This window comes from Cebus imitator, unplaced genomic scaffold, assembly GCF_001604975.1.
Source record: "Cebus imitator isolate Cc_AM_T3 unplaced genomic scaffold, Cebus_imitator-1.0 Scaffold27, whole genome shotgun sequence".
Lineage (NCBI taxonomy): Eukaryota > Metazoa > Chordata > Mammalia > Primates > Cebidae > Cebus > Cebus imitator.
In genome coordinates, this window is record NW_016107342.1 from 10013217 (window position 1) to 10030504 (window position 17288).

At 36.0% G+C, this 17288-nt stretch overlaps 1 long non-coding RNA gene across 1 annotated transcript in view; it reads right to left on the minus strand.

Annotated features, from left to right (window-relative positions):
* Positions 1–11911: 11911 nt before the first annotated feature.
* LOC108300460 overlaps positions 11912–17288 on the minus strand; it is a 22139-nt gene continuing 16762 nt past the window's right edge. Inside the window, exon 2 of the long non-coding RNA XR_001823433.2 lies at positions 11912–12353. This is a non-coding gene — a long non-coding RNA (uncharacterized LOC108300460). The remainder of the gene's footprint in view (positions 12354–17288) is intronic.

Consider the following 17288-nt stretch of genomic DNA (forward strand, 5'->3'; position numbering starts at 1 on the left):
AGCTGTTTCATGTGTTCATTTATTTATCCAAAGTTCTCATACAGTATGCACACACAAATTTTCTCCAGGGGTCTGGGACCAGGCAGATCATATACAAGGATGCGTGAAGCAGCTAGCAGCTCAGATGAATGTACTCCGTCTCAAAAACCTGCTTTGGACCAGGATGACAAGGAAAGAGGAGGACAGAAAGTAATTCGTGTGTGTACAATGATTGATTATGGCTTAACATGAAGGCATTTCACCTTAAGACCACTAGGTAGACTTAAAGAATGATCGAAGAGGAAGTCCACCTGGTTTTTGATAAGTAAGGAAGAAAAACTGCTTTTGCACATAAGTTATTAGCTGTATCTTCTACAGAGGTGGAATAAAGTTTATTCTCTTTTAAACACATGTATTTGATCAGTCTACTTCCTGCATCTAATAATTGTTCAAAATCTCAAATGTTAAGGTTAACATAAATAATGACTTTCAGAATTGGACAGAGAGGAAGAGAAAGGAAACTGCATGTTTCATATGAAATTATCCAATCCTGCCATCATGTTGTCTTATTCCCATGAACAACTTCAGAAAGCAATACCAATTTGGCTACTCAGGAAATAAGTAGTGCACTGTTCATGACCTTTACTCAGCTCCAGGAGGTGAAAGAGTAGCATAGATGCATCATGACGTCCATATCCTTTAGACACAAAAATCATTTTCATGAGACAAAAGTAGGTCATAAATAGATGTTAGGGGATATTCAACAGAGAACATTCGCTTTATTATATCTGTCAGATTAAAGGGTTTTTGATTGTGTGTGTGTGTGTGTGTGTGTGTGTGTGTTTGCAAGTTATTATGCCTTTTATTCATACTCTGATCTATACTTGCCATGCTGTGTATTAGCTCCATCTCTAAATATGATCTGTTTAGAACACCCAGAGAAATTAAAAGGATCACATGGAGTTTGACATTTCACAAAATGAAAGAATAATGGATTTATTATATTGTATTTTTTTTTCCTTTTAATAAAAATGTCTGTCTGACCCTTGGGAAACTTGGCTGAAAGTTTAGAATCCTGAATCATTTTTCTTCCTCTTTATACTAAAACAATGTAAGAATATAATTTCTTCAGTTTCACATTTCTTTTGATATTTTGGTAAATTTGAGTTATCATTTACACTCATAAATCATAAACTAAATAATCTACATTTATCCTTAAGTAATTTGTGTCTTATATTGACTTAGAAAGTTATGTTCATATGCCCAGATAATCAAATCCCCCTAATTTATTTGCTTTTACATTTTTATTCCTATGACTGTGATTATGGACATGCCACAGAAGTATTTGGCCTTTGGCCTCAAGTCTTAACAGATAAATAATCTGTATCATATTGAATATAAAATTTTAGTCTTCCAAACTTAAGTAAATATTTCTGAGTGGAATATAAATCGTTGAGACATACTTCATAGATATTTTATTTTATATATCTATCTTTTGGAGTTTGTTACCATTCTCTTGTATTTAGTCTTCCTTTAAAAAGTATGTTTATTAATCTATTCAACAATTACTTATTGAACACCTAATATGTAACAGGTAGACACCATATCACAGTATTTTAGGTGAGATATCTCTTAATTGGTTCATAACATAGAGCTGTATCTGTCTCATTTCAAAAATAGAATATAAAAGTCTAAAATTAGATCATACCTGTACATGGTTTAGATGCATTAAAATATCCAAAAGATGCCCTTAACTTTATACCAATAAAAATGGCCAACAGGATTTTGGTTGTTCAAGTTTCTATTGATCTATCTATATCTTATGAGTGAGAAGAGAAGGTAGCCTAGCACAGAATATAGAGTGGCACAGAATTGTAAGAATCCCCATACAGACTGAGAGGGAAGAGTCAGAGAGGCTGAATGAACTTAGGAGAATGTGAAAAGGGAAGAGAATATTTCAAGAAAGAGAATCCAATGCTGTCAAAATGTCAATAAATGTCAACTAAAAAGAGGCTTTGGTTTAGTAAAAAGAGGTCATTGTTGATGTTGCAGGCCTGGTAGAGTGGAAGCCAGATTGCAGTGACTCTAGAAATAAATAGAAGAAGGAAATGAAAAGGCAACCAAGGCAGAAAATTATTTTAAAGAATTTTTGCAGTGAGGAAGAGATAAAGCCGTAGCTAGAACAGAGATCCGAGGTAGATGGAGACAAGTGTTCAGGGCACCACACTACAACTAGTTACAGCACAGTTTGTGTCTGGCTGTCTCTGGAGTTGTGCAGTGCACAGACAGTGCAGCTTTATAAGGTGGCACTGTTATTTATTCATTTATTTATTCATATTCAAAATAACAAGACTTTGAGAGAGACTTTGGTATGTTTAAGTGCTTATGCAAAGTGGCAAATAGTGAAAAAAAGGGTAGAGATAGAGATATGAGGAAAGAAAGAGAGATTCAGAACTAGTGTAAAGAGGGATTGGCCACAGAGGCATGATGGGGTCTCTCTTTTTTATTTAGATAAGAATGAATTCACGTCAGTTGTGTCACCTGCAGTTCTTCCATGGATGTACATGTGGCCAGGGTACATACAAAAGCCCTGCCACACCCTCACCAAGTCACTCTTCACCATCATAAATTTTATCTTTTATACTATTGCATGTGACATTACTTATTTGAAGTAAAAGAAAGAAACTCTATTTTTCACTATTGTACTCCTAGCTCCCAGAATACTGCCCATAGAAGGTGCTCAATAAATAGTTATAGATTTTTTTTTACCAATTTCATAATACAATTATTTGTAAAATTGTGCTATATTCTTGAAGAAGACACTATTGTTTGTCCAGGCAATGGCAAATTCCCCTTTTTCCTCATGTTGTTGGATCTCAATTTTATTAATATGTGTCCACTTCTTCCCCAGCAACTCAGGAGAATCATAGTTGGTCTTATCAGGTTGTGATTGTTCTATCAGTCTGCTTGCCGGGGAATAATTTTATGATGGGCATGTGACACAGGACGGGCCAATGTGATATATGAAAGGACTACCTTAGGGGATGCTGGGAAATGTTTCCTTACTAATAAAAAGAAACAGTAAAGCAAAAATCTTCAATAAAATACTGAAAAAAAAAAGAAATAGTTTCTTATTTTCTGCTCTACATCTTTTTATTTTATACCTGGATCTAGGGCATCCATCTTATAAGCATGAAAAAAGCTGGTGTAAAGAATAAACTAACTTGCTTAGTAGAGAAGAAAGATTTGGGTCGTTGAACAAGTTAACCTTGACTTTCATTTAACTCAAGCATCTGAGTTCCAGTCCTACCCCATGAAGTGTCAGGGGACAGTAGAGATGATTGGCATAACCTCTAATTTCGGAAGCTTACAAACTTCTGGCCTTGAAGACAACATGTCCATGTATAAGTAAGAGGACACAAAAAGACATTAACAAACAAACAAGTATTTTTTTTTATCTGAGGACAGGACCACTTAGAATTTGATTAAAAATGTTGAAAGAATTCATTTTCATGTGATGAAAAAACTCATGGCAGCTTGCTTATGCAAAATCAGCATCATAGAGAGATTTCTAGCAAGACAGTTCTTATATAATGTAACATTATCTTGGGAGTGATGTTCTATCACCTTCTAAATATTCCATTAATTAGAAGCAAATTACAGCCCCTACTCACAATCTAAGGAAAGGGCTTATACAGGGGCATGAAAGCGAAGACCTTCAGAGCCATTTTAGCTTCTGTCTACTGCAGTCTACCCTCTAGCCACCAATGATTAATGTCTCTCCCACATGCAAAATAAAATCACCCCCTCCCAAATTTCCTGAGTCTCATCCTATTATAGAACCAGCTCAACATTCAAAATCTCATCATTTAAATCAGGTCTAGGTAAAAATGAGGTTTCTGGCAATAATCTGTTAAGTATAGCTAGCTCCTGAGGCACGATTCCTCTCCATCTGTGATCCTGTGAAACTAAAGACACAAGTTATCTGCCTTCAACAAACTCAATATAAATTCATGGGACAGACCAAAAATAACATCTATAGACGGTCCAGTTCAAAAAGGGGGAAAAATGAAAGATAAAAGGAAGTCACTGCTCCATGGCAGCTGTGAAATCCAGCCAGGTAAAGGTTTGATTTCTTGAAGAGATTTCAAGACTTAAGGATAATTCCATGCAGCTCTAGGCTCCACCCTCTTGGTTCTTCGTTCTGCTTTCTGAGTCACTCTTCCTTTTTCATAAAAGGTAGCAGCTGAGTAGTTTTATCAGTATTTCCTGCCAGTAGAATTTTGGGAGTTTGACAGCCTCCTTTCACATATACTCTGTTCTTTTTAGTCCAAGCTGGTAGCGCCTTCATTGAAACAATTATCTCAAGTGCTTTGTGGGTCTCCTGTGGATTTTAAAGGGGTTCACTCCATTAGACAAAAGCCAGGTCCACAGATCTTTTTGAGTAAATTCCTTCTCTTCCTTGGCATCCTGCTAAAATGACTGAAGAACACCACCATTTACTCAGTGGCATCTTTACGGTTTGACTGGGAGAATCTGTGAGGCACAACCTTAATCTCTTGAAAGACCCCTTTGCGTTACTGAATATGCTAACCTTTTAATCTTTCTGAGGCTTTAGTAAAAGACTGTAGAGCCACAGCCTCTGCTTTCTCTCCAGAGCAAGCTTTCTTGACAGTGAATCCCTTAATTTTAATTTTTTTTTTTTTTTTTTGCCATCTGGAGAGACTGAGAATTTTCAAAATCATCAAGTCCTGGTTCCTTTTTTTAGTAGTTCTGTCCTCAATTTATCTCTCTTCTCTCACATTTTACTATAATCAGCAAGAATAAACAAGGCAGCACCTTCAACACTTAGCTTGGAAATCAGCTGTATGACCACATGCATCACTAACGAGTTCTGCTTTCTGTGTAACCGTAGGAGACAATTTTGCTAATTTTTCTGCCACTCTATGACAAAGATCCCTCTTCCTCCAATTTCAAATAACATGCTCATCATTTTGTTTTTCAGCTCTCATTGGCAGTGTCCTTAATATCCAGGTTTCTTTTAACAATCTGTTCAAGGCTATCTAGGCTTTTCTTTCTTTCTTTTTTTTTTTTTTTTTTTGATGATTTCTCACTCTGACTGTCACCCAGGCTGGAGTGCAATGGCACAATCTCCGCTCACTGCAACCTCTGCCTCCTGGGTTCAAGCAATTCTTCTGCCTTAGCCTCCTGAAGAGCTGGGACTATAGGCACACACCACCACGCCTGGCTAATTTTTTGTATTTTGGTAGAGACGGGGTTTTACTGGATTGCGCAAGCTGGTCTCGAACACCTGAGCTCAAGAAATACACCCGCCTCAGCCTCCCAAAGTGCTAGGATTACAGCTGTGAGCCACTGCACTTGGCCCTATATAGGCATTTCCTATTTTGTCAAAATTTATCCTGCCTGCACCCTTGGCCTGGTTTCAAAGCTACTCTCAGATTTTTAGGTATTAGTTTTCTATGCTATGTAACAAATTTTCACAACCTTTGTGTCTTAAAACACATATGTATTAACTCACAATTTCTGTAGGTGAGGAGTCCTGGCACAGCTTGGCAAAGTCATCTGCTAAGGACTACAATCTAGGTATCGGCTGGGACTGGGATTCTCATCTGGAGGCTTGGCAGAGGAAGAATCGGCTTCCAAGTCACTCTGATTGCTGGCAGAATTCATTTTCTGGTAGCTCTAAGGCTGAAGGAACTGGCTTCTTGCTGGTCATTTCCTGAAGGCCTCCCTCAGCTCCTTACCATCTATCTGGGCCTCCTAACATGGCCACTTCACTTTTTCAAAGTCAATAAGAGAGACAGAAAATCTCTAGAACAAGACAGGTTATTTTACCATGTGACATAATCATGAAGTGACGAAGTAATTCCTGTCACCTTTGCCATATTCTATACATTAGAATCAAGTCAAATTTCCCACCAAAGGGGAGAGTATGATACAAAGGGGTAATTTACAAAGGTGAGTGTTAGGATCTGAATAATGCCCTCTTTCCCGCAACCTGAAAATTTATATGTCAAAGCCGTAAACCTCTGTACCTCAGAATGTGACTGTATTTGGAGATGTTACCATTGTCTGAATGTTTGAGTACCCACAAAATTGATATACTGAAACCTACTCACCAAGGTGATATTAGGGGGTGGGACCTTTGGGAGATGATTAGGTCATGAGGGCTCTGCTCTTGTGAATGAGATTGCTGTCCTGCTAAAAGGGATCCCAGAGAGATGCCTCGTCCTTTTACCTTGTGAGGACACATGAGAAGGCATCACCTTTGAAGCAGAGTGAGTCCTCATCAGATGCTGACTCTGCTGGTGCCTTCATTTTGGACTTCCCAGTGTCTAGAATTATGAGCAAAAAGTTTCTGATGTTTATAAATTACCCAGTCTAAGGTATTTTGTTATATTAGCTTAATCAAATTCAGAAATAAGGTCTTCAAAGAGACAAGTTAAAATGGGGTCATAAGGGCAGGCCCTAATGCAATACGACGGTGCTTTTATAAGAAAATTTAAGAGACAGACAAGTGCAGAAGGAAGATCATGTGAAGAAACAGAGAGAATGTGGCCATCAACGGGCCAAGGAGAGAGGCCTTAGAAGAAGCCAACCATGTTGACACCTTGATCCCAAACTTCTAACCTCCAGAATCATGAGAAAATCAGTGTTTGCTGTTTCAGCCACCCAGTCTGTGGTACTTTGTAGGGTCATTGGGGTCACTTTTGACTCTATTCACAAGTAAGGATATTATTAGTGGTTTTCAGATAATGTCCTAAGAAGCTCTTGGAATTTTTATGAGGTACTCAGAAGGCCCTCAGGAGGAGTGGGTGAGAGGAGTTAACAAATGAGACCCCAGGGCTTCCAACTTCACCTCAATGAATGAGTTCCATTTTCATCTGTTCTATTTATTGGAACTTCTGTCTAGTGAGAACTTTCCAAATTCAAAGAATCTCCATAGACTTTTCTGCTATGTCCCATCTCAGGAATATATTGCTCTTAGAAACTTTATCAATTGTTAAAATAGCACTGGACTTGTATTTAGAGATGACTTCTGATACCCAGCCTTACAGAATCAGCTTGTGAAACTCAAACAAGTCTCCTAAACACTTTGGACTTTTTGTTTCTTCAATCATAAAATTGTAAGTTTGAACAAAATTATTCTAAATTTCTTTACATTTTTCAGTAAATTATAGCACTTTTCACATTTTGTTTTTAATCATTTTGCTTCTACTCTTACAGAGGCAGGATAGTTCTATATTATAAAAAGGTTGCTTTCCTTGACTAATAATAAGTATTTCTGAGAATTAAAAACAAAAGATATTAAAAGTAAAGCATAAATTTTTACTGAAAAAGAACTTGACACTATTTCTCCAGAATTAGCAAGATGTATGAGATTTGTGTTTTGGGCATTGATTGCAGTACCTATGCTCGATTATGTATCTTTGGGAAAGGAAATTAAAGTAGCCATAATAGATTGGCTATTTTCATAAGTTCTATCAGTGCAGAAGTATCAAAGACAATTTTAAGAGAAAATATCTTCTATCTTAAACCACAATAGTTTTTACCTTTGTGTTTTCAGAGATGAAGTTAATATTTCTGTGATGTTTCTTTGGTGTCTTTAAAAGCAAATGACAAATTAGAAAGTGAAAATGAACTTCTTTTGGTTAAATTCCAAAGACCTCATCTGTAATTTTATTGCTTTTAGCCTTTTCACTGACTGGTATGGGAGTTTGAATCAATGAATAATTCTTTTCCCTCACACTTGTCATCTGAACTTGCTGCTGTAGTTAAAAATTTAGCATTTTGTTTTAGACTGTCAAAGCTCAGCCCAGAAATAAAGTACACATTTACCTTCACTTTCCTTTAGGCAATGGTTCCAAATTTGAGGTTTGCATGAGGTAAAAAACTTCCAAATGTTCTTTTAATTTTCTTTTGTCTTCAGTTCCCACAATGAAAGTCCCAGAACAGGACTTATATTAATACTTAAAAGGCCAAGTTTCTGAACCTATACTGGGCTAGCAAGAGATGTTACATTCAAATAAGTTCTCTGATATATGGGTGACAGGCAAGGACTAAATTGGCAGTATTTGCTGAATTCTGTAAGCCCATAGGGGGCAGGATTCCACTTGCTTCAGATATTCTACTGGAGTAAACTCAGGGACTAGGCTTTATAAAATGAAATGGGCTGCGAAGGAACAGCCAAAGTGATGGCAGATTTTGTGTTCAGTGACTGTATGGTTTTCATTATCTTGTTCTCAAGGAAGAATTCATCCAAAGAACAACCAAATGAAAGCAATGTGTAAACCATGTCAACCCATCCTTGGATGGATGTGCCACATTTAGTTATTTAGTGATTGTATAAAGGAGGGGAAAAGGGAGAGGAAGTGGAAAAAATGAAGGTAGTACAAAAAGAAGGTGCAGAAGGAGCAAGTAAAAAGAAACGTGTCAGACGCTCTGCTGTCTCATTATGTAGCTTCCCACACTCACCAAAGATGTAATTCATCCTGCAGGTGCAAACATTGTTGGCTTTCTCATGGACTCTTGACGGATGGACCGGATGCATGTTTCCTTACCCCAGATGCTCTTTAGCAACACCGGCAATGAGATAGGGGATTGTGTGCACCTGAATCAGCACATTCACTGAGTCTTATTTGTCTTGTTTCTTAAAGAACCAGTAGTGTTGTGCACAGAGTGACAATAACTAGGCAAAGAAATATTTTTTAAATATAAGAAATGGCCAATCTAAACACTTTGGTGAGTCACTTCTTTATAACTGCCTCTAAGATAAGTATGTCATTACTACCTTGATAATCATCACCCACAGACTCACTAGTGGAAGATTATCAGAGTATATGACAGCATTGGACCCTGTAATAAAATTCATCCTCATGTTTTCTACAAGATTTTCAAACTTTAAAGGTGAATTTTCTAGTGTAAACTGAAAGAAAACTAGATTTTCAAGTTATCTGGACAGATAACATATTAGAAGTGGGAAGCTTCCTGCTCTCTGAATCAGCTTTTCTCCCCTCCCAGCTCATTAGCTCCCACCAACTTTGAAGATTCCAAGATCCCAAACAAAACTGATTCTTTTCTGGTTGAAGTTCCATTGACTCTTGGCAAAATGTAACTTCCTGGTTCAAAGAAAAAAAGCTTGTAAAAAAAAAAAAGCTCACAGAGCTTCTTAGACATCAAATGGGTCTTATGAAACCACATTTTGATGAGCTAAGTGTAAATGAATCAGAAACACATGGATTAAATTTCCCTTGAAATACACATGGGTTTGAAAATTAAGGAAAAAGTGTTTAGCCAAATGTGTTTTGGGTTTCCTTGAACTGAAAACATTTTGAAAAAAGAAAAAAAAGTCAAGGCATTTGCTAAACCCTAATACACTGTTGTGTTTGCCCAAACCTCCTTCAAATCAACTAAATTTCCATGAGGCTTCCTCCATTCCCCTGTGGCTTGTTTTGTCACCTCTGTCTTGACACTTTACAGACCAAACTCAAGTTCCATTAAAAAAATAGACCATTGCTCATCTACTTAAATATGAGGGAGCTATTAAAACACCCAGCGAATCAGAGACATTAAGGGATAGAAATCACCCATTAGGTCATGATTTCTGTCCTGAGGGTTGGAACACATGCACTCACAGCTCTCTAGTGCTTTATCCAGTGCAGTTTTAAATGTCTCAAGTGACAGGACTTCCACCAGCTCCCTTGGGAGAATATTGTGCATTCTAATAGATTTTGCCATTAGGAACTGTGCCTAAGTCTATAACAGACGCACAGTGGGATGTCTGGGGCAGCGGGGAGGAATGATGGGTAATTAACTCTTTCACTACTGCCTAATAATCACCTGTAGCATGTTCAGCAACTTTAGCATTTTAGTACTAAAGAATGTGCTATGTGTGTGTGAGTTTCCATTAAAAGAACATTTGGTTAACGGTGTAAAATTGTGCCAATTTCAATGTAAAATAAGGCTTCGCAATGAACAGAACTGTCACAACAAAACTGTGGTAAGTCATAAATACATTATCGTACCTGATAAATGTCACTATTTCTTTCAAAAGACTTTGAAAGTCTTATGATTTTCATTGATCAGGAAATTTCTAACTAGCACTGACCTGAATCTTAAAGCTCATAGTACTTGTATATGCATTCTATTACATATCTTCTCCCTAAGCCACCTTCCTTCTGCTGCCAATATATTTTCTTTAAACCACTTTGCAGCAAATGGGCTTATTTCCCATTTCTGCTGGTCTTCAAGAAAATAACACATTTGTGAGGAAATATTTGTTTGTCTTCTAGATAGAGAACAAAGCCTAGCTTTCCATTTGGCTAACGTGTTTTTAGAGGTCCTACGGCAGAGTTTACATTTAATATGCTCCAGTTCTCATTCTACTTACAAATGAATTATAAGGCACATAATGACTTACATGGCCTGTCATACTGCTACTATGCTGACCTTTTCAAGATTCTGCACTGTGAACAGCTGACAGGCACACCTCTTCCTTGCCAGTTACTGCAAACTGTAAAACTTAATCAATGGAGTGGCAGCAAGAATCAGGTCAGAAGAAATGGGAAGTAACAGGACCCTCCTGAGTTCTCTTTTTAATCTCTCTTGGCTATGGAGTGGCTTTTTTATATTTCACCCAACCTTGTCATTCCTATTAAAATGACCATCTTTTATTCCCCTGCCCTGTTCCTTACATTATCATGACCCTCTCTATGCTTGAGTCTGTGGCAGTTACACAAAATGTGGTCCCTGCTGGGGTATGGAGTTGAGACACTGGTATCCAACTAGCTTTGTCTCTCTGTTTTTTGTTTTTGTTTTACCAATTTTATGATTTGGGAAGGGAAAGCAAAAATTGAGTTGAATAAGCATTTTTGGCTGTTGCTATACTTACCCACTTGTTTAAAGATAGTTTAAATAATATTTAAATCTGAGGAGCTGCCTTTTGATTACTATATCCTTTACCTAATGATACTTATTATTAGCAAATAGAAAAGGGTCATTTTTCTCCCTCAATTACAACGAAATGTTAAGTTGCTTTGCCCAGACTTATATATCACTATTAGAGCTTTGGCTTACCATAGTTTCGTCCAGCAACAGATCTAGCATTTGTTTTTCTTTGATCTCATAAGTCAATCCTTGTGACCCTTTTAATGCTCTTCTCTGAATTTCTTCTAATGGTTCCTTCCCCTCTCTTGCTTAAACAAATTGCTGTAAATATTTAACAATTTCTAAATGTTGTTTTCAAAAGTGGATATTGCACTTTTTAATATTTGTGCTGGTTTGAATTCACATCAAGTTTTGCAAAGCACAGACTAAAACACACATGCATTGTTTCCAGTTGGTACCAACCAGGACCAAAAAGGGGAGGGGAAGCTATTGTTTATTTCTCTTCCTTGAAAATCATTTGATATTTATGTGATGCCAAGCAAAGAGTATGAACAATATTTTGAATCTAGTTATTGAGTTCTGTATTCTATTCTGGATTTGTTAAGCTTCTAAGTAAGGGAGGATTCATTTTATCATCTGGAAAAATGCTTTAAATTAGGTTTCATGTTCAAAAAGACAGAAATAATTGACTCAGTTCTTCACAAAGAGTTAAATTTTGAGATTATGGTATGCATATGATGCATACTGCCATATTATGCCACTAGCTTGTTTTTTTCATTATTGGCAAAAGTGAGATTAGATTCAGTAATGCATACAGTGTGTTGCCTTTGGCTTACACAAACTTAGTAAAGTCTAAAAATTTATCAGAAGGAGCTGTTGGCAAGGCTGTGCTCAACTAAGTGTGCATATTTACTTTTCTACTTCTTATATAATAAATCCTTTGAATAAAAGTCACTATGTAGTTCATCTTATTAAGCACATCAAATAAGTCATTGTCTAAACAGGAAATCAAATTCAAGATTTGTTTCTTTAAAGTGATTTTATTCTATCTTACAAATACATGTTATTTCAAAAAGAGATATTAATAAATCCTTGAAAGCCAACATTTTCTATGCCGTGATCATTCCATAGACATTGAGAAAAAAAAGAGAAAATATTTATAAAGCATTTAGTGATGAGTAATTCACAAGGAAATAATTATAAATACAAGTCAAACAAATTGGTAATTATTTGCATTTCAAATTAGAAATCACATGGAAGGAAGCATTGCTCTGATTTGCTTTATGAGCATTTTAGGGAGAACTCTTCCTACCTACATTAGGGAGACTCACATGGAGGTCTAGCTGATAGAACATTAGTGGTAGAGTCTGGATTTCATAAAGTCTCTCCTGGCTCTATCAGGCCTCTCTGTGTGGCCTGGTGGAATTTACTCTGGATTTTCTGTTTCAGTTTCCTCATCACTGCAGCTGGGAATAAAAAGAAAGAAAAAAAAACATTTAAGATATGAATAGTCAAGCTCACTAAACATTTATTAGGACCAAATCTTATTTTTTGCAACACACGTGTTTTCTCTAAGTCACTGATATTCCTCATGTACTCAGTCTGCTCACCTTCTCAATTCTATATAGTTTTGAGACAATCATGAGGACCATGAATGTCTACCTAAGAGAAAAGAAAATTCAGTTGAAGAGATGACAGGACTGACCCAGGGCCACTGTGAGTATCAGAACAACTGGATAATGATAACAACTCATTTATAGCCGTGCTTAACAAATAGTTCTTAATGTGATCCTATGATGTTCAACCCCGATTAGTCACAGATGGACATTCCTTGCTTATTAACTCCTTAATTGACACTGTTAGCAACATCTGCTTGTTTTCTCCTATTTGTAGCATCAGATAGCAAAAAGGTAGAGCTTTTAGTTCTCCTCTAAATAGGCATGCTTAAAAACCACAAAATACTCAGACTTAATGCTTAATTGCATTTCAGCCAATGAATGAAGAACAGTGAGTGGCTAGGGAAGGAGACAGGTTAGACTATGTGAAGAGAGTCATGCCAGCCCTAAATTAATTTGAAATTTGGTATTTGCCGCACACAGGCAAACCAATATTAAAATATGTTAACATGAAAATGCATGAATAACGAATGTAATTTGTGATCATTCTTTTTTCTTCTAGACAGTCTTGCTCTGTCACCCTGGCTGGAGTACAGTGGTGTGATCATACTGCAGCCTCAGCCTCCAGGCTCAAGCGACTCTCCCACCTCACCCCACTGAGTAGATAGAACCACAGGGTCACACCAACATGCCCAGATAAATTTTGTTTTTAAGAGATAGGGGTCATCCTATGTTGCCCAGGCTGGTCTCAAACTCCTGGGCTGAAGCAATTCTCTTGCCTCGCCTCAGCCTCCCAAAGTGCTGGGATTATAGGCATGAGCTACCGCACCCAAAGTGTACTCATGCATTGTTTCAGTTAATCTATGCACAGACAGTAAGAAAGAATAGTGACTTTTACGTAGTGGGAATTATATTATCAGATTTGTTTGAGGACCCAAAGCTCACATTCTTTGTCTCCATTCCTGTTAACCTTGTTCTAGTTTTTTTTTGAGACAGTCTGCTCTGTCACTCAGGATGGAGTACAGTGTCACTCAGGATGGGTTACAGATCTCAGCTCACTACAACCTCTGCCTCCCAGGTTCAAGCAATTCTTCTGCGTCAGCCTCCTGAGTAGCTGGGATTACAGGTGTGCACCAACATGCCTGGCTAAATTTTTTTTTTTTTTTTTTTTTTTTTTGGTAGAGATGGGGTTTTACTGTGTCGACTAGGCCCATCTCAAACTCCTCATTCTGGTGATTCACCTGCCTTGGCCTCTCAAAGTGCTGGGATTACAAGCATGAGCCACCATGCCCAGCTGGTTATTTTCAAACAATATGTTATCATTAACATATATATATATCATCCTTTCCTGTTGTAGTACTTGTTGAATTTATATATATATATATATATAAAGATCTTTCAAATGGACACATTATTTCCCATAATCAGTATTTTCATCCGATTTATAAAATCAAAGTAAAATTTAGAGTAGTTCGCTTTGCTAAAATGAATCAAAATTCAAAATAAAAATAAAAAGTCAACATTAAAAATAAAATTGTTTTGTAATTATAACATAAATATAAATACTAGTGAAGGACATTATCATTTAAAAATACTCTTAGTAAATTAAGAAACATATGGATCAGAAATACACTTGGCTATTGGGCATACATAATTTATACTTTTGTTTCCAAACTATGAAAATCCCCAATTGAAATAGATGTATTTGTAGTCAGAATTTACAATTTTTTTAAATTTCTACATCTTAGGACTAACTAAAATGCAGATTTTTTTGGATGAAGCAGATGATTAATGATAATTTTATATTAAAAATACATTTTTTTACATTATCAATCAACAAATTGACTTTAGAAATGTTGGAGCCTTTGAAAAGGTGCTTTATAAGAAGCCTACATAGTCTAAAAGAGTTTTAATACTTTTACAATTTTATATTCCTCTTAGAAATCATTTGGAAGGCCTCTCTAAAGCATTTTTTAAATGAGGGCCCAGAAATGATCAGCTTTTGAATTATCAGTTTTGTAACAGAGGATAATGAAAAGCAAGCCTTGCAAACAGAAAACAATTAAAATTTATTCTTGCTATGACAAAGGGATAACTGAGAAATTTAAACAATGAATGCTCAAATAGTGTTCAATATTTACCTTTTAAATTCTAAGTCCTGCAAAATATCTTGACAACTTAATCCGACAACTTAATTTTCCCGAAAAGTGGTGTCTTATAAAAATAGTTTAGTATTGGGAAAAGCGAATACAAATGAAGCAAAGGTCAGGTACCTGTGAAAATATTTAGGTGGATTCATATTCATATTTTTGTTATTTTTTACTTGTTTAATGTTATATAATTAATGTGGCTACTAAAAATTTTTAAATTAGATATGTGGCATTACAAGGCTATAAACTGATGCCGTCACAGAACCAGTTTGGTGGTTATGTGTTACTTGATTTTTAAAATTGATCCTACTTTGGTACTACATCCTGCCTGCCAACCCCGCAATTCACTATTTATTTTGTCCTGCTTTTATGTGTATATTTTTATGCTTAAGAAAATTAGAAGTCAGAATATCCACTCTTTAGTAGAATTTGCTACAAGCTTACCAAGTACTTCAGTACCTATTAACTGATCATTTCCTCATTTTAAATATTACGGTCTATAAAGAAGAATGAGTTAAAGGTATCAATATGTCCAAGTTAGCTAAACATAAAAAGAAACTTGGAAGAACTTTGCAGGGTAATTTTATGAAAAAGTAAAAAGAAGAAAACCTTTATGATGATGTTAGCACAACTTTGTAAATTTATTTAAAAACGTTAATATGTATATTTAAATGGGTAAATTTTAGGACACATAAGTTATATCCTAATAAAGTTGTTTTAAAAAAAATTAAAAATAAAAACACTGAGAAACAACGTGTTTTATTCTAGGGACCAAAGTTAGCAACACAATGTTAGAGACAGAAACAGACTAACAAAAAAGAATTAGCTAGGCACAGTGGCTCACACCTTTAATCTCAGCACTTTGGGAGGCTGAGAGAGGGAGATCACTGGAGGCCAGGAGTTGGAAACTAAGTCCGGGAAAGATAGTGAGACCTTGTCTCTACAAAAATAAAAAACAACTTAGCCAGCCATGGTCTTACATGCTTATAGTCCCAGCTGCTTAGAGGCTGAAGAGGGAGAATTGCCTGAGCCCAAGAGTTTGAGGCTGCAATGAGCCCTGATTGTGCTATTGTACTCCAGCCTGAGTGACAGAGAGAGGCTTAAAAAAAAAAAAGTTCAATAAAGTAAATGGACTAAGGTTCATAACAATATACCAAAAATAATTGTTCTACCTTTATTTCTTCATAATATTCAATAAATAAAAAATTTGTTTTAATGGCTATGAATATTATCTTTTGAAATAATTTTTTTTTTGAAAATATTTTTTGAATAAGCTAATATCAGTTTATACATGGACCTTTTGCTACCAATAAATAAATATTTCAAAATATTATGTAAACTTTAATGCTTTTAGCACCCCCTTTTTCTATTAAAAGTGTTCTTTTTTGGATGATACATTATAGACAGTCCCAGATGTATGATGGTTTGATGCATAATTTTTTGACTCTATGATTTTTATGACTTTACACATTCATTTCTACTGAACATGTATCACTTTTGTGGTGCACATACTTTGAATACCATATAATCATTCAATTTTTCACCTTCAGCTCAGTATTTTTAAAATTACATGAAACATTTTACTCTTTATTATAAAACAGGCTTTGTATCAGATAATTTTGCTTAACTGCAGGCTAATATAAGCGTTCTGAGCATATTTAAGGTAGAATAGGTTAAGCTATGATACATAGGGGGTACACTAAGTATATTAAGTGCATTTTGATTTGCCATATTTTTAACTCACAATGGGTCTATTGGTGCATAACCCCATTGTAAGTCAAGGAGCATCTGTACATGCTCACACTATTTGAGTGACACCTGCTGAGCACTGTTCTCCGATTTTAACAAATGGTAACTCTTATCCCTGATTTCAACTTTACGAGGCAGGATATAACGGGAAAATTGGGACCTGCAGAAGTGAAGCAACTTTCCCAAGTTGCACAGGTAACAAATGATGACCCCAGGATCTAAATCCAGGCAGTTTGGTTCCAAAGCTGTGTCAGTAACCACCATGCAAATGTCCTCCTGGGTTCCTTTTTTAAGGGGATGTGTCTGTGGTCTATATTTCTATGCTCAGTATTTTTGTGTTCAGATCACCAGGCCCTCTTTTGTCTTCTGGTGGGTAGGTTACACCCAGGGATTTGTTTTCAAATAATTTCTGCATTACTGTTTTGGTTTATTATGTTGCAGAAAGCCTCATAATCACACCCACATTACTATTCTGTTTATATGAAGGACCCACCTTCATGTAAACATTTGGAGAAAGCCAAAAGCTGGTGAAATAAAGTAAATGTATCTATGAATAGCAACCTGAACTGTTACAGTTGCTACTGAGAACTGTGTAATACACGTGTAATAATACAGTATGTGCAGTGCTGACTTACATAAACACTTCCACTTTATGATGACATCTCTTTTCCTGATTTCATTATCCAAAATCTATCATAACAAGGCGGAATCTCATGAAGAAAGGTAATATAATGCCTGACAAAAAGCACTTTTAAATGTGAATTCAGCTGTTCTTGGTTTGGAAAATATTACTTTGCTTTCCTGCACTAAATAAATGGGAAAACTGAGTAGGATCTATACCTATTAGTCCTGATCAAGGGCCAAAGTATATTCAGGGTTTTTTTTT